Source organism: Mesoplodon densirostris, chromosome 5, assembly GCF_025265405.1.
Source record: "Mesoplodon densirostris isolate mMesDen1 chromosome 5, mMesDen1 primary haplotype, whole genome shotgun sequence".
Classification (NCBI taxonomy): Eukaryota; Metazoa; Chordata; class Mammalia; order Artiodactyla; family Ziphiidae; genus Mesoplodon; species Mesoplodon densirostris.
In genome coordinates this window covers 40,231,288-40,254,451 of record NC_082665.1, presented here as the reverse complement: position 1 = coordinate 40,254,451, position 23,164 = coordinate 40,231,288, and the positions used below count along the sequence as shown (strand labels likewise).

The 23,164-nt window shown below is 35.9% G+C and overlaps 1 pseudogene; it reads left to right on the top strand.

The window, feature by feature from the left end:
- The first annotated feature begins 7,474 nt into the window (after window positions 1-7,474).
- LOC132490430 (eukaryotic translation initiation factor 3 subunit E-like) lies at window positions 7,475-22,568 on the top strand (annotated as a pseudogene).
- The last annotated feature ends 596 nt before the right edge of the window (window positions 22,569-23,164 follow it).

The window sequence follows — 23,164 nt, the reverse complement described above, 5'->3', positions numbered from 1 at the left end:
CAAAAGAGCATGGGTGGACTTCTGGTTTCCAGTTCTCTGTGGAAGAAGATTGGAAGTCACCATTCAGTTCTAACAACAAGTAAAAAGCTGGACAGGATGAAATACTCAACAACTCATCCTGAGAGAGGAATGCCCCCAGGGCAAACTGCTGCCCCCAAGACTGGAGAGACGGTCAGGCAAATACAGGGAGTCTTGGCTTAGGGGAGCAGAGACTTGCCAGCAAAAACTGCTGCAGGAACCAGTGCTGGGGTAGAGAAACCTAAACTGTACTTGATACATTTCTGGAGGCTTTGCGTGGACAAATCTGAGAGTTAAAAATTCTAGAGGGCCTCAGTCATAGGGGTCCCCCCACATTATTGTGAGATTTACTTCCAGGAGCTTGACCAGATTCTCACAGTAAATGTGTGAGAAAAATCCCCTCAGGCTTCCCACAGGGGGAGGTGGAAAAGGAACTATTATGAAATACCCAAGAGTACCCAAGATTTCCCTCACTTTTTCAAAGTAGGGAGTTCATGAAATCTTTCATAAACTGAAATGGTGTAAAGCGAAGAAGCAATTACCTTAGGATACATTTTGCCAGTGGCTGCATAAAATAAATCGAGCTAAAGCACAGATGCTCACAGACACAGTTCAAAGCCTTGGTGGCTTGATGCTGAGTGTAGTTCCCGGAGAAGGAGCTTGGTGGGGCCACCCTTACTACTCTGGGTGCACGCTGCCTCTATAATGGCTCGCTGCAGAACAAACACGCAATGCTAATTTTGTTTTTTGCCTTTTTTCATAAATGCCAAGATACTCTTCAGATTTCTTTTGGTTAATGAAAGCAGGTACTAAGGTAGGTCTTTCATAAAAGTGAAGTGGTGTAAAGCAGGCTTTCAAATAACAAGGGATACCTATACTCTGTTCTTTTTTTTTTTTTTTTTTTTTTGTATTGGAACATAGTGGATTAATAATGTGTTAGTTTCAGGTGTACAGCAAAGTGATTCAATTGTATATATACATGTATCTATTCTTTTTCAAATTCTTTCTCTATTTAGTTATTACAGAATATTGAACAGCGTTCCCTGTGCTATACAGTAGGTCCCTGTTTGTTGTCTATTTTAAATATATCAGTGTGTACATGTCAATCCCAAACTTACTCTGTTACTTTTAACAAGGCTTGTTTTGTCATCAGGAGAAACTAGTTAACCAGACCCTAAGCTTCTGGGGTTTTATCAGAGGCTAAATGACATGAGGAAAGGAAATACCCAACTCTAGCCTACTCTAGCCTTCCATGTGGCAGAAGGGAAATACAATTGACCCTTGAACAACATGGGTTTGAACTGCCTGGGTTCACTTATAGATGAAGTTTTTTTGAATAAATACTACATGATCCCTGGCTGGTTGAATCTGCAGATTAAGAGCCATGGATACTAAGGGCCGACTATGGGATTGAGCATCCTGGAATTTTGGTATCTGCGGTGGGTCCTGGAATGATCCCCACAGATACCAAGGTATGACTGTAGTTAAATCAAGCCCACTTTAGCATCTTTTCTCAGCTAAGTGGGGAGAAAAATCCTGTGAAGTGTTTCACAGTCCAGAGGCATAGGGTCACTGAAAGACTGAGATCTAATCATAGGACTATAAAAAGTTTCCCTCCTCCTTTATTTCACCACCACATCAACAAAGGCTTATTTACAACAGCTCCTTTTGCTCAGTATTGCCATTGTTCAGCTCTCAAGAAAAATTTCTAGGCACACTAAAGGAAAAGACACAATTTGAAGTGACAGAACAAGTATCAGAACCAGGCATGGCAGGGATGTTGGAATTATCAGACTAGGAATTAAAAAATCTGTGGTTGATATGCCAAGGGCTCTAATGGATAAAGTAGATAGCCTGCAAGAACAGACAAGTAATGTAAGCAGAGATGGAAATCCTAAGAAAGAATAAAAAAGAAATGCTAGAGATAAAAAATGCTGTAATGTGAAAGAAAAAGGCCTTTGATGAGCTTATTAGTAGACTGGCTATGGCTGAGGAAAGAATTTCTGACCTGAAGAATACATCAATAGAATCCTCAAAAACTAAAAAGGAAAGAGAACAAAGACCAAGAAAAACAGAAAAGAATATCCAAGGACTGTAAGAAAACAAAAGGGTGTTTCATACATGTATAGTAAACCCCAGAAGGAGGAAAAGAGAGAAAGGAACAGAAGAAATATCTGAAACAATATTGACTGAGAATTTCCCCAAATTAATGTCAGACATCAAACCACAGCTCCAAGAAGCTCAGAAAACAACAAGCAGGATAAAAGCAAAAACAAAGAAACAAAGTACATCTTGGGGTAATGTTTTTAAAATACAGAAAATCGAAGATAAAAGAAAATTCCTGGAAGAAGCCAGAGGGGGAAAAACACCATATCTATAGAGGAATAAAGATAAAAATTACATTCACCTTCTCCTTAGAAAGCATTCAAGTAAGAAGATAGTGGAACAATATATTTCAAGTATTGAGAGGAAAAAAAAAAAAACATGAGAATTCTGTATGCTGTAAAATTATCCTTCAAAAGTGAAAGATAAATAGAAACTTTCTTAGACAAGCAATAATTGAGGAAATTTCTTGCCACTAGACCTGCTTCACAAGACATATTAAAAAAAAACCTCTTTTGAGAAAAAGAAAATAATGTAGATACTCAGATTTATATAAAGAAAGGGAATAAGTGAAGGTAAAATAAATTTTTTTTCTTAGTCTTCATTGTTCTAACAATTTTTTTCAAATTAATAATAGAAAATGTTTTAATTATGCTTATGTGTATATCTTATGTACATTTGTTATGTATGCTTATATATAAGTGAAATGAATGATGATAGTAATACAAGGGATAAGGGGAAGGAATTAGGATTATTTTGTTATTTTAAAGTACTCACACTACCCATGAAGTATTAATTGAAAGTGGACTTGGATGTAGTGTACAACACAGGAAATATACCCACCATTTTATTATAACTTTAAATGGAGTATAATCTATAAAAATATGAGATCATGATGCTGTACAGCAGAAACTCATATTGTAAATCAGCTATATTTCAATTTAAAAATGCAAAATTGAAAACAAAGTAAGAAAGTGGTCTTGGAAGTATCACTGATATGCAAAGAAAGGAGAAAATGGAGTCATATAAAATGCTCAATTAAAACCACAAAAGGCACACACAAAAACATAGATGATAAAAATAGGCACAAAGACAAAGACAGCAAATAGAAACTGGGTTCAGCTATTTTTCGCCTTCTCTTACTTCACTTGCTAAGAAGGTGAATTTTCAGGATAGAGGAAGAGTCATGTCATTCATATATCTTCATGGTGGCTCTTAGTTTTGTCTTCTTTTCGTTTAGCCTCCCTCTGTTTACTGCACATGCACTAACTGATATCTTTACCATCAGTCTTGTCGACTTTGTAGTTAGGCCTCCCACATGCCTCTGAAACTAAAGTTTGAGATTTTGAACTTAGGATTGTGACTGTCCTTCCAGGAGCATAGATATCTCCCACCTGGTTAATTCAGCTGACCTGCGGTTTCATTTGGCAGAGACATGCAATTCTCCTCCATGCATCTGTCTGGTCTTGACCTAAGTTAACTCATCCCACTACAGTAGCCCTACTCACAGACCTGGTGACTTCCAACGTGGTCCATCTTCTATAGAACTACGGCAGGACCAAGAGAGTGTCAACCATGTCTCTTACCATGCTGCTCCACCTTCCTTTTTTTTTAATTAATTTATTTCATTTCTTTATTTTTGGCTGCGCTGGGTCTTTGTTGATGCGTGCTGGCTTTCTCTAGTTGCAGCGAGTCGGGGCTACTCTCCATTGTGGTGCAAGGGCTTCTCATTGCAGTGGCTTCTCTTGTTGTGGAGCATGGGCTCTAGATGTGTGGGCTCAGCAGTTGTGGTTCGTGGGCTCTAGAGCACAGGCTCAGTAGTTGTGGTGCATGGGCTTAGCTGCTCCGCGGCATGTGGGATCTTTGCAGACCAGGGATCAAACCTGTGTCCCCTGCATTGGCAGGCGGATTCTTAACCACTGCACCATCAGGGAAGTCCCTGCTCCACCTTCTTGATCAGACTGGGGTACCTCACATTAACACAGTTTGCAGAGTGTCCTGGGTCCACCCAAATGATCTTAATGGAAGGAGTGAGTCACAAGTACCTGAATTTGCTACTCTCCTCAAATTGTCTAATAGACTTTCCTCACCTCCAGATCAACTGCAGAGAGGGAATATTGAGTCACAAGGCAATCTCCTTCTCTCCCCCAACTCCATTTTCTGACCAACCTTCAAGGTCAGGGTAAAGTGTTATTTCACTTATCCCATTGTCACCTTTCTTTCCATATTGACCTCAGGGGAATGTGGCTGCTTTCTCTACTGGAAAACACCTAGTTTAGCCCTTCATATATGAATAGAAACTAAAGAAATCAAACTAATCTTTATTTTTCTCCACAGTGTTGGGATTTAAAATCACTGTCTTAAATAAAATTAAAAAAATAAAAATAAAAAAAATAAAAAAATAAAATCACTGTCTTATTGTAAAATATTATTGGTACTCCATCATCATCTCTTTTTCTCTTTACATTGCTTCTGAAACAGACTTTAATTTTCTCATTCCCCAGTGACTGATGCCTATAGCCCTGGATCTCAGGTCAATAAGTATGATGGTTATATATGCAGAAAAGTAAAAGCATAAAGTTCATTAATACATTTCAAATAATTACCTTTTTTGTCATTTTAATCTATCATCTCTTTAGAACTTAGATGTATATTTCAACGGCTCATCTAAAAGCTTCTGTTACCAGGAAGTCTGATAATCTGTTCGAAGTCTTTATGCAAAACCTGAATTCCTTATGTCCTCCTGTGACCCTCACACTCTATTGTAAATCTCATTTAATGGTGTCATTTCTAACTCAGTGCCCTACTCCAGAAACCACAGTCACATTTGACTTTACCATATCCTCCCTCTAACCCTTCCCTCCAATTATGATGTGACTCAAGTATACCGCCTCCAGAGTTGTCATCCCTAAATCCTTAGGAAAATAACTGAGCTCTCTAAATGTATGCTTCCTTTTTTTTCTTTTTTCAAACAAGAATACTGTTACATTGATCACAGGTTGTTGAAAGAATTAAGTGAGATGATGTATGATGGATGTCAATTTCTTTGTAAAGGGTAACATTACTCTTGTTTTTCTCCTCATATACTTCCACAAGCTTCTCCTTTCCTACTGAGTCCTTCTGTGTTGCGCTGAAGCTTTTAGCAAAATATTCAGGATTCTTAACCATTTTCCACCATCTTTAACACCTTGAACACTGAGTACTCAAGCCACTCTGAATTTTTTCTCCTTCAGCATCAAGCCTTGCTTTTTCATAATTAAGCATGCTCTCCACTGTTTATCTCACTGCTTAAAATGCCTTTCTGTTCCAGCTCGCTCTGCAGCTCTGCCATTAACTCTCCCAGTGACCTTGGGAAAATGTCAGAATCTCTCTCTGCCTCAGATTCCTAAATTCAAGGCTAAAGATAAAAATGAAGCTGTTTCTGTTTTGTATATAATTTCATTTTTTTAGATTCTGCATATAAGTGATCATGTGATATCATGTGATATTTGTCTTTCTCTATCTGACTTACTACACTTAGTATGATAATCTCTAGGTCCATCATAGAAAACAAATTTATGGTTACCAAAGGGGAAGCAGGAGGGTAAATGAAGAGCTTCAGACTAACAGATACACACTACAGCATAAAAAATCGATAGACAACAAGGTCTTACTCTATAGTACAGGGAACTGTATTCAATACCTTGTAATAATGTATAGTGGAAAAGGATCTGAAAAAGAATATATATATATATATATATATATATATATATATATATATATATATATATATATATATATATGAGAGAGAGAGAGAGAGAGAGAGAGAATCACTTTGCTGCATACCTGAAACTAACACAACATTGTAAATCAACTATACCTCAATAAAGAAACAAACAAAAAATGAAACCAAACTCATGAAGATTAAGCAAAATAATATATATTGATATTACAAATTGGCCTACAGTGAGGAGCAAGTAAATGTTATCCACTAACTAAAGATTGTATTATTAATTACTATTTATTATCATCATTATCATCAGCAGCAGCAGCAACAACTTCCCAGAATGCTCTTACTTAACTTTCAAGAGCTAGTTAAAATATCATCTTATCTGAAAAGACTGCTCCAGGGAAATATATTCATTTATCCTGTTGCACTGTCCTTTCCATCTTGTATTCATTTCTTCCCAGTTTCTCAGCATCTGGAAGGCAGAGACCATGACAGTCATCTTTATAGTTCTAACGCCTGGTCAGTGACTGCATATAGCAGGTGCTCAGTAAACAGTTGCTGAATGAAGGAAAACAAACAAACAAAAAATAATAAAACTTATTGTGTTGTTAACGTGTAACAAATTGTTTTAAGATCTCCTATGTATTAAGTCACTCAGTTCTCCAATAACCCTGTCATTAGCTACTCCTATTATCATCCCCACTGCAGGGGTGGGAAACTGAGAGATGGAAAAATGCATTAATTTGGTTACAGTCAGGACCGGAACCAAGCTTATCTGGCTCCAGATTCTGTGTTTAACCTTAATGCTACATTGATTTTCCTGGGCAAGAAAGACAACAGAAAGACAGAGGACAGAATTGGAAGCTGTTCAAGGTCCTTCCTGTTTAACATTCTATGATCCAAGGACTTCTCTTAAAGTCTTTGAATCTAATACATGCAGAAATAATATATAAAGATATTATTTCTTCAGAAGTTTTATAAAAGGTTCTAACTATTCATATTTATTCACTGGGCATATCTAGTCTGAAAAAATAACTATGTTTCCTATCAATTAACCGTAGCATGACTACTCATACTCTCACCTACTTATAATTTTATTCAAGTTCATTTTCTTGAGATAAGTGGTTCTGTTTTAAATGGAATCAATTAGGAGTCACCTTGAATCTGGAATTTTATAATTCTCAAAGTTTAAACTCTCGTCATCTTAAATATTTTACTCCAGGTTTGACCATGCTAGATTCTTACAATTAAAAACACATTAGATTGAGGTAAGTGTGTCTGGGAGCATGATGAGATATTGCAAGGGACAGGCATTTCTCATAGGGTTTTAACCAGCTGCCCTGAGAAGAGGGGACCTAGGGACACTGCATTTGTTCATATAACTATTGTAAAGTAATGACAGTAGGCAGACTGTATGATAGAGTAAGATGGATGAGGCATGGAAGGCATGGAAGGACTAGATGTCAATAAAGAGTAAATTACCACCGAGGGCAACTGGGGCTCAGTCCTGCTGGGGACCCTTAGAATTGTTTCTCTGAAGGAGAGAAAGCTGGGTCCTTCACCATCACATCTGTCCATCACTGTTGAGGGTTGTGCCCTATGGGCACTAGTTATCTCACACTTCCAAGCTACCCTGTGTGCAGGATGAGTGAGCTTCCTGTAACTTCTGCAAAAACTATCAATCAGAATAGCAAAGCAGCCAGCACATGTGGTGAGATGCTGCTTGAGTGCATGGCAGGGAGCACTCCACAATTGCAGCTGACATTGCAGGTTTGCTCAGGGGACCTTAACACAGAACCCCCAAATGGTATTCTACAGCATCCCTTTTCACTGCTCAGAAATGTCACTGCCTCACATGAAATTCAGCTTTTTAATAACTTTTCAAAGGTGTGTCTGGCCACCAATTCTTGAGAAAAAGGGTTAAAGACAGGTTTCGTATAGCAGGCTCTATTTCCTGCTACAGCTTTGCGTCCCAATTCTATGCCTTATGTTCATCAGTTCCCTGCTCTACCACCCATTCTAGAGTCCTCTCACACTTGGCCAGCTCCCCAGTTGACATATAAGCTGCCTACCTAAAAGAGAAACACAGACCTTCATCCCTTAGGCATCTGAGTCTTTGGTTACCTTGCCCCTTTTCAGGCAGTTATTTCTGAAAATGCCTTTTTCTGTTATCGTTGAATATAGAGATGCCGACAGAAACCACGGTGATCCACCTCAGTGCTCCAAATACTCCTCCATGCCTCCATGACGTGACAGCAACTATAGAAATTCACGATAATCACAGTCAACAATGCTGTCAGTTTACTAATTCCTTTATTTACATGCTGGTCTACAGGTATGAGGGGCCCAGAATGACTAATCATAAGTTGAAGCTTTAGGATTGGAGGACTCCTTAGTATATCCCTTAGAAGAAACATTTCCCTGCTGGGGTTAAAGACCTTGAATCTTGCAGAATTTAAAGTTGCAGGAATGAGCAGCACAAACTCCCTAATGGGTCATTGAGAAGCATGGTGACAATGGTTAATCCTTTCAACATTTGATTCCCACACCTGTGTATTCTAGTACTGGGTACAGGCATGATATTTTACCCTTAGTATCTTATTATCTCTTATTCTCTAGATCACAAATCGAACGTAAGTTTTCCAACAGCTTCTAAATATTTGTTTAAACCCTGATTAAAAACTCAGGGTTTTAGAAAATGACATAGGGTAAGTCCGTGAAATGATTGGATCCATTGCAAGATAGGTTTAGGTGAGAAATCCATTTACTGCCTTGCAATAATATATTAGGGATTAGGGTCACTTTAATTTCAGTATCAAGTAAGGCTCAGTTTTCAATGCCTCATGATAGATCTTGGGTATTCTTCCTCCTCAATATGAAGTTACTTTAAGGCCATAGGTTCTTTCAAGGAGAGATTGGTGAAACATTTATTATGCATGCCTTTGGTGGCATGACAGAGTCTTTCCTCAGGAGAATTTATCTCCCTTTGGGTCACCAGGCCCTGTGTGTAAGGTTAGCTCAGATCTGGAAACTGGGCAAGAAATAGTGATTTTTCATTGCAGAAGCTAATAGAAGCCTTGGTTTATTTTCTCTTGAAGTTTTTTATTCATATCCAGCATCACCCTTGCTGGCTGCTCATTTATTTCACTCTTAGACATATCACAGTGTCTTATAATTGTCAAAGAACCCCATAATTTAAGGACCCCTTGTTTATCATATTAGTATTGCTGTGCTTTATAGTAATTATATTGACTTTGCTCCTGATGGCTATGTGCCACCATCTGGTCTTTGCTATTCAGGAACCGTGTCATCTTCATTGACAAGAGGGCCCTATCTCTCATGGCATCATCTCCTCCTGCTAATTCTGTCTCACAGAGGACAGCCACAATGAACTTCTCAAAGACGCTAATGTTCTTCACACTAATGCATGCCTTCTTGGGTACAACAGCTATCACCATTCCAGACCTCAGGCTCCTGCTTACTCTGTATCTTCACCATAATTTTAGCCTAGAAGACACTGAGGCCAAATATTGTCTCCTTTGCAGTTTTTCTACATTTACTATTAAATCCTGTGCTTGAATTTCAGCAAAGGTTACCTCTAGCTGTAGGAAACAAAAGTTTTGAAAAATTTCCATGAAGGCCCTTTGGCTTCCCCAACATTCCCTGAATTCATAGGTGGATAACTTCAGACTGTCATTGTTTTTCTGCAAGGTTTCCAATATAAAGAAACAAACAAACACACACAAAAATTAAAAATTCAGCTTATTCCATGGTCTTTAAAATTGTCATTGTCCCCATGTAGTTCAATATTGAAGTTACACCATAAGCCAATGTTTTCTCTCTCTGCTGCTGGTCATCCTATTCTAAAACAGGTGAAAGGATGAGTGATCGTGGTGCTAAAAGCAGAACTTAAGACAAGAGCTTATTAAAATGTAGCTTATTTAGAAGGTGATACCCAGAAACAGAAATGAAGAGATGAGGAAAGTGACACAGGAAAGGAACCTATTTGTTCTCACTGTTAACAACTGGCACTTAATTCCACTGTGGGCTTCATTCTCTCTAAAGAGCCATGTTGAATGTACTTGTTGAATGAAGAAGCAGAGCCTGGGTCCTTGATTACTAATCCCTAGCTCCACTGATGGATGGATTCATCCAAGGGCATTCACTCTCTGAATTTCTGCGCTGCTTTGCTGATACTTCCTGAGTTGTTATAACAGAAAAGTAGAAAAATGTGGCTATAGTTTCATATGGGGTGTGATAAGTGTGATGAGCTCTGTCTATGAAAAATGCAGCTTAGATTACAGTAGGCTAAGGGGTTGTGTCATAGGGCACAAGAAGCAGCATTTCCCTTATATTCATGATCATATTTTTACTTATTATATCCATTTTACAGATGAGAAAATTTAGGTTTAGATTCTGAAATAATTTACCCAAGGTCACACAAAAAAATAAGTGACAGAATATAATTAAAGCTCACAAGAAATGAAGAATCTCCAGTCCTACCCCAGACCTACTGAATCTGAATCTGCATTTTAATAGAATCTCTAGATGTTATACATGAATATTTAGGTTTGCTAAGTACTGGCTTAAATTTTTTTTTCTTAAATGCCTATAGTTATAAATCAAAAGAGAGAGTCATATATAGTATCAAGTAATCCAAAATGTATACTCTTCTTTTAATTAAAACAAAGAGATTCTCCTAAGTATTTTCTTTTATAAACCTTAACTAATTAAAATATTTTGCCAGGAGGGACCCAGTGTAATTTTTTTAAAGAAGTTTCTGTGAGTTAGAGTTGGGTTGGGAATTGATATAAAAGGAGTGTTACTGTCATAAGTAGTGTGCCAGTCAGAGGTGAAGGCAATGACACACGTGGGTATAACTCAAGGACGACTTATTTGAGAGTGTATTAGTTTTCTATTGCTTCTGTAACAAATTACAAAAACTGAGCTTAAAATCACACAAATTTATTATCCTACATTTCTGTTCCCTTGGCTATTTACTCTGCTCTGTTTCTCTTCTCTGCTCTGGAATAAAGATGTTGTTCAGCTGGGCTTTTGTCAAGAGGCCCTGGAGAATTTTCTTCCAAACTCATTCAAGATTTTGGAAAAATCCAGTTCTTTGTGATTGTAGGACTGAGGTTCACATTTCCTTGCTGGCTGTCTTCTGGGGGCTGTCATTAGCATCTAGTGGCTCTTAGGTCCTTCCCTGTGGGTCCCTGCATCTCAGAGTCAGGAAGGGCACATCAAATTGGCTCCTGCTTGGAATCTCTCTGATTTTCCCTTCTGTCATATATATCTTGCTTTCCCTTCTGCCACATGTTTTCTGCCTCCAGTCAGAAAAGATTCTTTACCTTTAAGTGCTCATGTGATTATATTGAACATGTCTGGATAATCCATATTATACTCCCTATTTTAAAGTCTGTAACCTTAATTTATATCTACAAACCTTCTTTTACTATGTAGCATAACATATCCATAGGTTCCAATGATTAGGGGATGGATATCTTTGGAGAGCCATTCTGCCTACCACAGAGTTTTTGTGCTTCAAAATGTAGTAAGAGGTGGTTTGGAGATAGATTTTAGACAGCTATAAATAAGAGGAATACTTCCATTCTTTCAACAAATATTTATTGAGTAAATACTGCTTTCTAGTATTCTGGGCTAGGATTTTAGCTTTTGAGCAATGGGGTGTTTTCAAAGATTATTAAGTAGAAAAGTGATAGAATAAACAGTATCAGCAAAGCAGCCCAGAAATGCAGAATAAGTGCCCAAACCCCAAGTTCCTGTCATCAGGCTACGGGTTCATACCCGTAGGGAGACTGATGATTTCTTCCTTTTTGTAACTGCAGGTTAGAGGTAGAGAGATAAGTGTCTCCTTTGGGAAGCTGGCCATGGAAAGAAAAAAAGAAAGGATGACTTTGAGGAAAGGTACAAATAAATAGCTGACAAAACTTTGTGCTTGGCATAAAAGGAATAAAGTTGATGAAGTATTGCAGGATGATTGGGAGAATTTGAGGAATAGCAAAATGATCATTACAATATCAATCATTCAAGAAGAACACAGCAATGATCCCAAATCACTGAAGTGTCATGCATGCTTGAATAGAAACACCAGGTGGGACAGCAGCAAACAACAAAAATAAAAACACCAACTTTCTTTGTTGTTCTTGCTTAATTGTTCTCTCCACTTGTTGCTGGCTAAGTTGGACATTGCCTGGCATAGTGGTGTGTTCCACAATCTTGACTTACCCACCAGTAAATCTCAAAATAACCCAGCTCTTCAAGTTTCAGTACAATTCTTGCCTATTTACAGGAAAAGAGTGTCATCATAGACAATGTGTTTCCAACAAATACATAGGCAGTAATTGGAATAAAGCATGGACCAAAGTATTAATAATGATGCAAATTGAGAATACATTGGAACTATTTGAAGAGTACAAGTTGAGGTTAAGTCAATCTTACCACTAGGGGAAGGTTGACATTTTTTTTACACATATTCGGATGTTGTCTCCTCTAATACTTGAACCAGAAACATTATAAAGAAATAATGGAATAGACACAGAGTATGACACATGTGGTCGGCATTTGCTTCAACATCTCTGGATGCGAGATTATTAAAAACAAAAAAACAAAAAAACAAAAAAACCTCAGTAAAATCCTTAAGAACTTATTCATTCATATCCATACCTTGATGTATATTTTATGGCTTCAGTTCTTCTACTGAAAAATAGTGTTTATTTTTAGGTTAATAGACAAACACAACAATGTTGAAGGTCATACTACAATCTAAAACTGTCTCAAATGTTTTTGGTTTGGCTTTATGGAAAATGCACTGTGCCAAACACTTTTTCTCCTTTATTTTTAAACCCTTGTGTATTTTTAAAGAAAATGTAATCCACATGTTTCTTATTCATTTACACTTAACTCATCAAATTCCTCTTGTGTAAGAGTGACTTGGAGACCAAAAGACTTTGCAAATTATTTGTTTGCCTTTGAAGCTCTTTCTTTTTATTAGGAAAGTAATAGCATGTTCTTTGGTATAGTTCATGTTAGATACTCAGGTACTCAGTTTTTCAAGTATGTAAATAACATAATCTAGAATAGTTATATTTGTCCTTATATCTTGCTTTTCCTATTCTATTAATATAATGGTAATTGTCACCATTATATCCTTTGTTATACTATTACTATGTTATTATTTACTAATAGTATTCTTATAAACTTCATAATAACATTAGTGGTGTCACAAGAATATCTATATATTTGCAACATCTTCATTTAAAAAGTGGTTTTATCTTACTCATCTTTCCTTAAAGACTTGTATGGAAAGAGAATTCCAGCCTTTGTAGCATACTCACCTATTTCATTTCCTCATAGGATGTCAGACAGAGAGAATTTGCCAACTGCTTTACATCCTCCAAAAATCTTTTCAGTTCATCTGTTTTATTTCTACTTTCGTGACTAAGTGTGCTATTCATCTCTCATAGCTATTTTTAACCTCTCTTCAAATCCTTGTACAATTGTCTGACTTTATAATCTGAATTAAAAGTCATTTCATTGTTGAGCTGAATGATTCTGTCCTACTGGTTCCATTTATGTATTCTTTATACTTATGGATAATACATTGTTCTAGTTTGCTTATCCTCTGAATTATAGCCTGTCACAGGTCTTTAAGTATTCTTAAATAATCTTGTGGATGTATACTCTGAAACTCAAGAGCACCCCAAGCACCTTTAAAAGTAGGGTCTATGTCTTTTTATTTATTTCATGTCTTCTTATCATGCTTAGTTCTGATTGCTACAAATTTTAATCTCAGTAAATATAACTGGTGGGTTGCTAATTTTTAAAGTATTATGTGGCATGTGCTACTTGCTTTCTGCATGAAAATAATATAGTAAAATGCCAGATAAAAGTGGATTCTGACTCGGTCTCTTTTTAAAATTAGATCGCATGCTTGTAATCTATTGTAAGGTTTGGTCCTTTAACTATTTTCTTAAATTTAACCAGGATCTTGAAAACACAGTGCACGTGAAAAGAAAAAGTAGTGAACATGACCTTAATCAAAATTGCCAGTTCATTTGCAAAACAGATACTGATGGCCCACAACCAACAGGGCCTTGCTTAGGCTTTGTGCTAGATTCTGGTAATGAAGAGAGGAAAGGGACAATCTCTTCTCTCAGACAACCGACCATTTTGGGAGTCACAAATGTAGACGATTTCAACACTGTGTGCAGAGTGATAGGACAAAGGTCAAAGAGTAGAGGCAGGCATCTCAGTCTAGTTTCAAGAAAATGCTTTTGCAGCGATCTCAAAGTTAAGCAGGGTGTGCAAGCTAAGCATTATAAGAGGCAACATGATAGCCTCAGTTTAAGAGACATTTACATAGCACTTACTTGTGTGGGTTACTGTTCCAAGCTCCTTACTCATTCACTCCTCATCACTATCCCATGGGTAAGCACTGTTACTAACCTAATTTTACAAGTGAGGAAACTGAAGTACCTGCAAGTTAAGTGAATTGCCCAAGGTCAACAGCAGGCACAGCCAGGACTTAAATATAAGTATTGTGTGCCTCCATAGTCTCTACAGGAGACTTTTAATAGAGAATTTACATACTCATGGAGAGCAACACACAGTGAAGGAAGAACAAGTGGGTTGGCATTTCCTGAGGGCAAGTTATAATGGGGACAATGTCAAGAGATGAAGGAAGCTAAATAAGTGTATGAGAACGATGTTACACTGAAAAACCAGCGTTTTATCTTAAAGGAATCATTGTAATCATTGGGATAACAGGATTTTGTCTCAATATTAGAAAGAAGATTCTCTAGCATCATGGATTATGGGATACAAGATGGCTGGGTTGGAGGTAGAAAGACCTGGTAAGGGGTATCTGCAATAGCACAAGTGAGAGAAACAGTGGAAATATGGTTGGAGGGAAGCTGAAGCTCACATGAGTTATTCTAGGAGAGGGCATGTGAAGGCTTAAGCTCCTGTTGTTGGAAAAAGAGAGAAAGTTGTGTCTGGAGTGATTCCTCTGAGTTTCTGATTAAGGCAACAGTGTAGACAGTGGTGACTACTGGGATAAAGAAGAAAACAAGAGAATTGAACATTAGAAAATGCTTATGATACCATGTAAAGAGAAAAAGAATGTAGAGCTCAAAATTGTATATTCTGTATTGCCCTTTAAAAAATATGTGTGTAATATGCACGGAAAAGCTCTGGTGAAAACTAGAACAACCATTCATTGTAAATGGTAAAATTTCTCAGAACTTTTCATTTTTCACCGTATCTTCTAAATTTTCCACAATGAACATGAATTAGTTATTTTTCCATTAAACTAAAATTAAATGTTACTGGAAGGATTTAGACAGTGATCTTATTTAAAGTTAACTTCTATGATCTTTCAGGAAAGCAAATAAAGTACTTAGCAAAAGTAGATGATTTATTAACTTTGGATCAGGAACTCCCCTCTTAGGAAGCTAAAATAATATGTAGGTTCTCACATGTTTATTTATAAATATATTTATTGTCATGCAGAAAAATTAGCATTAGCAATCAGGTTGTTGAAAACAATTATAGCACAAGTGTGTGAATGCATATTACACATTCATTAGGACAGTTACTTATAAAAATAATCATTACTTATAAAAATTAATCATCAGGGAAATACTTCTGATATATGAAAACAGCAGGGTATGAGTTCTTTGATGCTATTTACGTAGGATATCTCTGAGTGAAATATGATACTGATTTTCTTTGACTTGGATTTTTTAGGATCTGTAAAATATACCTACATATTTACTTATAAAATATAATAAAACATAAAAATAAAGACATTTAGTTCATAGTGTGAGCAGTATCACTGCTGTTTAATCATTTCAAATGGGCTTATGTTGGACTGTAAGTACACAGCCAAAGAGGAGTGGAAAAGTCACCTGGACTATGAGACTGGCTGTGTCAGGGGAAGCAATTGGTCCAAATCATGATTATAGATGAGAATAAGTATGAAGGACCAATGATTACATTAAAAAGTATGTTTCTCAGGAATATTTGAATATGATAAGAGGGATCATAGCTTTAAACTTAAAGAAGCACTAAATTTTGGAATTTCAGATACTAAGAAGATAAAAGGATATTTGTTGAGATATTATCATATTCTTGAGATTTCTAAAAAATAATGTTCATGGCCTACACATAAATAGTAGATTTATTTGTGTTTTAGACATGTACTGTTTGTGTTATTATGTTTGGATATTTGGATACATTGACCAACATTCAGATATGGTAGTGCTATGACTTGACTTCCATGGAAAATGTGAATCTTAAGGTAGCCATGTCTTTCCTTTGTCCCATGAAAAGTAATAGAATCTTTAGAAAATTAATTCATCTTCATTTAACTTTATCAGTTTTTGAAGAAACCACAAATATTTTAGATTCATTTGACAGAGCTAAAAATCCTAGGGTGTTAAAATAATTGAAATGATGGTATCCACATGTAAATATCTTTAACTGCATGTTACTGAACCTTTTATGCTAATCTTTATATTAATTATTTATTGATATTTATTGAATGACTACTATGTGCAAGTGCTTTGAATGCATTATCTCATTTAATTCTCAGAAGAGATAAAACTTAGATCAGAAACTGACTGGGAGCATTTAAATTGATTTTGTTATGTGGCCACCAGGCTAGTAAGCAACAGATTCATTAAAGAAGTAGGTAGTATAATCTACATTTGATAGGTATTGATATCAAGTCTGTGGCCCAAAGTCACATTAATAGAGCACAGTGTTGGAATCAAGATTCAAACAACATTTAGTTGGAGCCTCTATGGCCACACTTCCAGCATTTCTAGAAAATAGTATACCACTTACCATCCTTTAAAAACACTCTTGAGAATTTGACATCTTAATGACTGATCTTTTCTTTTATAGTTACCTGTTAAATATTTCTCGTAGTGCTTCCATACATTTTTTTGTGATCATATTTTTCATATACAGCTGTTGACTATTTTATAAAGAGATAATTGACATACAACATGATATTAGTTTCAGGCATATAGCATAATGATTTGATATTTGTATATATTGAGAAATAATCACTACAGTAAATCCAAGAAAGATCTGTTAAGATACACAGCTTCGTAATTTTTTTCTTGTGATGAGAACTTTTAAGATCTACTCTCTTAACTTTCAAATATGCAAGACAGTATTATCAACTATAGTCACCATGCTGTGCATTACATCCCTATGACTTATTTATTTCATAAGTGGAAGTTTGTACCTTTTGACTCCTGTCATCCATTTGCAACCACTAATCTGCTGTTCTCTGTATCTACGAGCTTCTTTTTATTTTTATTTTTTATTCCACATATAAGTGAGACCATACAGTATTTGTCATTTTTTGTCTGACTTATTTCACTTAGTATAATATGCTCAGGGTGCACCTATATTGTCACAAATGGAAAAAATTTATTCTTTTTTTTTTTTTTTTTTTTTGCTGAATAATAGTCCAGTGTATACAAATATACACCACATCTTCTTTATCCTTTCATTCATTGATGGACAATTAGGTTGTTTCTGTATCTTGGTTATTGTACCTAATGCTGCAATGAACATGGGGGTGCATATATCTTTTTCAGTTAGTGTTTCTGCTTTCTTTGGGTAAATACCCAGAAGTGGAATTGCTGGATCATATGGTAGTTCTATTTTTAATTTTTTGAGGGACTTACATACTCTATAGCGGCTGCACCAATTTACATTCCCACAAACAGTGTACAAGGGTTCCTTTTTCTCCACATCCTCACTAGCATTTTTTATCTTTTGTCTTTTTGATAATACTATTCTAACAGGTGTGAGGTGATATTGTGGTCTCAATTTGCCTTTCCCTGATGATTAATGGCACTGAGCACATTTTCATGTACATGTAGGCTATCTGTATGTCTTCTTTGGACAAATGTCTGTTCAGGCCCTGTGCCCATTTTTAAATTGAATTGTTTCTGCTAATGAGTTGTATGAGTTCTTTATAGATTTTGGATATTAACCCCTCATTAGATATATGATTTGAAAGTATTTTCTCCCATTTACTAGGTTGTCTTTTCATTTTGTTGATGATTTCCTTTGCAGTATAGAAGCTTTTTAGTTTAATGTAGTCCCACTTTTGTTGTTGCTTTTGGTTTCAAATCCAAAAAAAAAAAAAAAAAAATCACAAAAACTATGCCAAGGAAATTACCTCCTATGTTTTCTTCTAGGACTTTTCTGGTTTCAGGTCTCACATTCAAGTCTTTAATCCATTTGAGTTAATTTTTGTGTATGGTGTAACACAGTGGTCCAGTTTCATTCTGTTGCATGTTGCTGTCCAGTTTTTCCAACACTATTTATTGATGAGACTGTCCTTTCCCCATTGTATATTCTTGGCTCCTTTGTCATAAATTAATTGACCATATACATTGAGTTTATTTGGGAGCTACCTTTGTTCTATTGATCTATGTCTCTTTTTTTAGGCCAGTTCCATATTGTTTCGATGACTATAGCTTTGCAATATAGTTTGAAGTCAGGAAGTGTGATGCCTCCAGCTTTGTTCTTCTTTCTCAAGATTGCTTTGTATACTTGGGGTCTTTTGTGGCTCCACACAGGTTTTAGGATCTTTTTTTTTTCTGTGAAAAAATGCCATTGGAATTTTGATAAGGATTTCACTGAGTCTGTATATTGCTTTGTGTAGTATGCACATTTTAACGATATTAATTCTTCCAATACATGAGCATGAAATGCCTTTCCATTTATTTGTGTCTTCTTTAATTTCTTTAATCAGTATCTTATAGTTTTCAGGATACAGGTTTTTCACCTTGGTTAAATTTATCCCTGAGTATTTTATTCTTTTTTATTTATTTATTTTTATTTTTTTTAATTTTTTATTTTATTCTTTTTGATGCAATTATAAATGGAATGGTTTTCTTAATTTCTCTTTCTGAGAGTTTGTTGTTAGTGCATAGAGACACAGTAGATTTTTGATATTGATTTCATATCCTACAACTTTACTGAATTCATTTATTAGTTTTAACAGTTTTATGGTAGAGACTTTAGGGTTTTCTACATATAATATTATGTCATCTACAAAGAGGGACAGTTTTACTTCTTCCTTTCCAATTTAGATGCCTTTATTTTTCTTGCCTACTTGCTCTGTCTAGGACTTCCAAAACTATTTTAAGTAGTATTTACCTGTTAAATATTTCTTATAGTGCTTATGTTTATTCCTTTTGTAGTCATACCTTTTATACATAGCTATTGACAATTTAATTTTTATAGTATGTAATTTTCCATATGTTCTATATATCTCTGTACTGTCATGATTTAACTTAATCATTTTGGGTTAAGGAGAAAGAGTTCTCTTCTGGAATTAAAAAAAATTTCATTTTTTCCCCACAGCCCTTCCTCTTTTCTTTTCTCCATTTCTTTCTACCTCTTCCTTCCTTCTTTCCAATCTTTTAAAAAAATTAACAATTGTATTTAAACCTTGCAGTATTGGGAGAGGGGAGATTTGATATGGGGGTAGGCATGATTTTTCATTCTATGTGATATTTTATCTTACAAAGGACAGAAATATAATGGGAGAATTTTTTTCTTCAATGATTTTAAGAAAATATTGAATATTTATATTGGAACTCATTATTCTTTAGTTTTACTTGTTCTTATGAAGCAAGAATTGTTTTCTCTATTTTGCAGATAAGTCAGCTGAATCTCAGAGAGATTAAATGATACATCCAAAACCATTCAGCAAGGAAGTTTTCTGAATGTGGGCTTGAACCCAGATCTGCCTGGTGTCAATGCACATAATCTTTTTTATTCAGTTACTCTCTTACTTTATTTTAAACATAGGATTATTAGACTTCAGAGATGAAAGAGCATTTGAGATTGCTCACTCCAACAACTTCAATTCATGTTTTAGGGGACTGTAGCCTAGAGGAGTTAGACCACTTAGTTAAGGTCATGTAACCATAGAGTTATTGGGTTGGGCATAAAGTTCATTTTTTTTTTTTTCTGTAGGATGGCTCTAGTAGCGCTTAGTTGTCTAACTTCATTAGAACGAATTTTGTTAGATTGTATTGTGACAGCTATCATATCAGCGTGCATTAAAAAAAAAACATCAAAATTGGTGAATTTTTGTGTAGCCATTTTAATATTGAAGATGGAAGAAAAAAGCAACACTTTCAGCATATTATGCTTTATTATTTCAAGAAAGGTAAGGATGCAACTGAAATGCAAAAAAAGTATTTATGCAGTGTATGGTGAAGGTGCTGTGAGTGATTGAACATGTCAAAAGTGGTTTGTGAAGTTTTGTGCTGGAGATTTATCACTGGACGATGCTCCACGGTCAGGTAGACTAGTTGAAGTTTGATAGTGATCAAATCGAGACAATAATTGAGAGCAATCGACCTTATACATGTGGGAGATAGCTGACATACTCAAAATATCCAAATCAAGAGCTGAAAATCCTTTACACCAGTTTGATTATGTTAATCACTTTGATGTTTGGGTTCCACATAAGTTAAGCAAAAAAAATCTTGACTATATTTCTGCATACGATTCTCTACTTACACGTAAGGAAAACATTCTGTTTTTAAAACAAATTGTGACGGGTGATGAGAAATGGATACTGTAAAATAATGTGGAATGGAAGAGATTGTGGGGCAATGAAGAGAACTACCAACAACCACACCAAAGGCCGTCTTCATCCAAAGAAAGTGATGTTGTGTATATGGTGGGGTTGGAAGGGAGTCCTCTATTATGAGCTCCTTCTGGAAAACCAAACGATTCATTCCAGCAAGTACTGCTCCCAGTTAGACTGACTGAAAGCAGCACTCGACAAAACGCGTCCGGAAGTAGTCAACAGAAAATGCATAATCTTCCATCAGGATAGCACGGGACGACATGCTTCTTTGATGACAAGGCAAAAACGATTACAGTTTGGCTGGGAAGTTCTGATTCATCTGCTGTATTCACCAGATATTGCATTTTCAGATTTCCATTGATTTCGGTCTTTACAAAATTCTCTTAATGGAAAAAATTTCAATTCCCTGGATGACTATAAAAGGCACCTGGAACAGTTCTTTGCTCAAAAAACTAAAAAGTTTTGGGAAGATGGAATTATGAAGTTGCCTGGAAAATAGCAGAAGGTAGTGGAACAAAAGGGTGAATAAGTTGTTCAATAAAATTCTTGGTGAAAGTGAAAAATGTGTCATTTTTAAACTTAAAAACCGAAGAAACTTTTTGGCCAGCCCAATACTATAGCACCAGCATTAATTGTGGTTGCTTTCTTTCCATATTTCAGGAACTAACAAATTGGCCTAAATTCCTTGGCTTACTGGGTTTAAGTTAAAAAAAAATAGACTCCTACACTTTATTTTTCCTTGGCAAGAAGGTGGAGTACGACTTGACTACTCACATTGCACACTTTTTGGATTGGCATCTAGTCTTTTCATTGCTTGAGTTTCTCTCTGTAAAGGAGATATATAATGAAAAAGAATTATTACAAGGGAAATTGGATCTTCTTAGTGATAACAACACGATAGCCTTTGTTATGGATGTATACCAAAACCTTTGTTCTGATGATATTCCTCATTCTTTGAGAGAAAAAAGAACTGTTGCTGCACAACTGAAACAGCTTCAGGCAGAAACAGAACCAATTGTGAAGATATTTGAAGATCCAGAAACTACAAAGCAAATGCAGTCAAACAGGGATGGTCAGATGCGATTTGACTACCTGGCAGACAAGCATGGTTTTAGGCAGGAATATTTAGAGACACTCTCGGTATGCAAAATTCCTATATAAATGTGGAAATTAATCTTGAGCTTCAGAATATCTTTACTTCTTTAGAGTGTTGGTTCCAGCAACTGATAGAAATGCTTTGAGTTCACTCTGGGGAAAACTGGCTTCTGAAATCTTAATGCAGAATTGGGATGCAGCCATGGAAGACCTTACATGGCTAAAAGAGACCATAGATACAATTCTGTGAGCTCTCCACTTCAGTCTCTTCAGCAGCGAACATGGCTCATTCATTAGTCTCTGTTTGCTTTCTTCAATAACCCCAAGGACATTATAACATTATCGATCTCTTCCTTTACCATCCGCAGTATCTTAATGCAATTCAGACGATGTGTCCACATACTCTCCACTGTTTGACCACAGCAGTCATAACAAAGAAAGATGTTTGAAAACGCCACAGGTGCTAAAAGATCTGGTCCAAGTTATTCAACAGGAGTCTTACGCATGTAAAGACCCAATTACAGAGTTTGTTGAATGCTTATATGTTAACTTTCACTTTGATGGGGCTCAGAAAAAGCTGAGGGAATGTGAGTCAGTGCTAGTGAATGATGTTTTCTTGGTGGCTTGTCTTGAGGACTTCATTAAAAATGTCTGTCTCTTCATATTTGAGACTTTTTGTTGTATCCATCAGTGTATCAGCATTAACATCTTGGCAGATAAACTGAACATGTCTCCAGAAGAAGCTGAAAGGTGGGTTGTAAATTTGATTAGAAATACAAGACTGGATGCCAAGATTGATTCTAAATTATGTCATGTGCTTATGGGTAACAATGCAGTCTCACCCTATCAGCAAGTGATTGAAAAGACCAAAAGCTTTTCATTTAAAAGACAGGTGTTAGCCATGAATATTGAGAAGAAAATCAGAATAGTAGGTCAGAGGTTCCTAAATGTGTAACTCAGGACTCTGGCTTCTACTGAAGAACTGTACAGAAAAAATGAAAAATCTATAAAAGAAAGGTGAAATAAAACCATTTTACAAAGGTGAAACATTATAGAAACAATTAACATGTTAAATATAAATTTTGGAGACTTTGAATAAAATTGGCTGTGCTTCATTAAAAAATAAAATAAATAATAATAAAAATAATAAAATAAAACATAGACTCCTGAAGTAGGGAGATGAATTAGAAAAAGATGTACCATTTGGACAAATGATGATTTTGTGCAATTAAAACTGCACCCCTGCCTCAATGTAAGGTATCTGGGTGCAAGGACTGGAGGTGGACTTTTAACTCCCCCTATCCATTTCAGCTGGATACCCTTGATGTATGTACCAATTCATGACCATTTGTAGTCATTCTTCAAATAGAAACTTCAAAAACCTTTCTTTTGTCTCTTCTTACACAGCATCTCCTTTAACTTTGTCACATGGTGTTGCTTTGCTCCTCTAGTCTCCATTTGGGGTGTATTGTTGGTATGTTACTATAACATATCAACAAGCACTGATTGTTGCTTTAGTTATTGCTCTTAGGAGTGTTTTGGTCTTATGCCAATATCAACAGTGCTTTCATCTT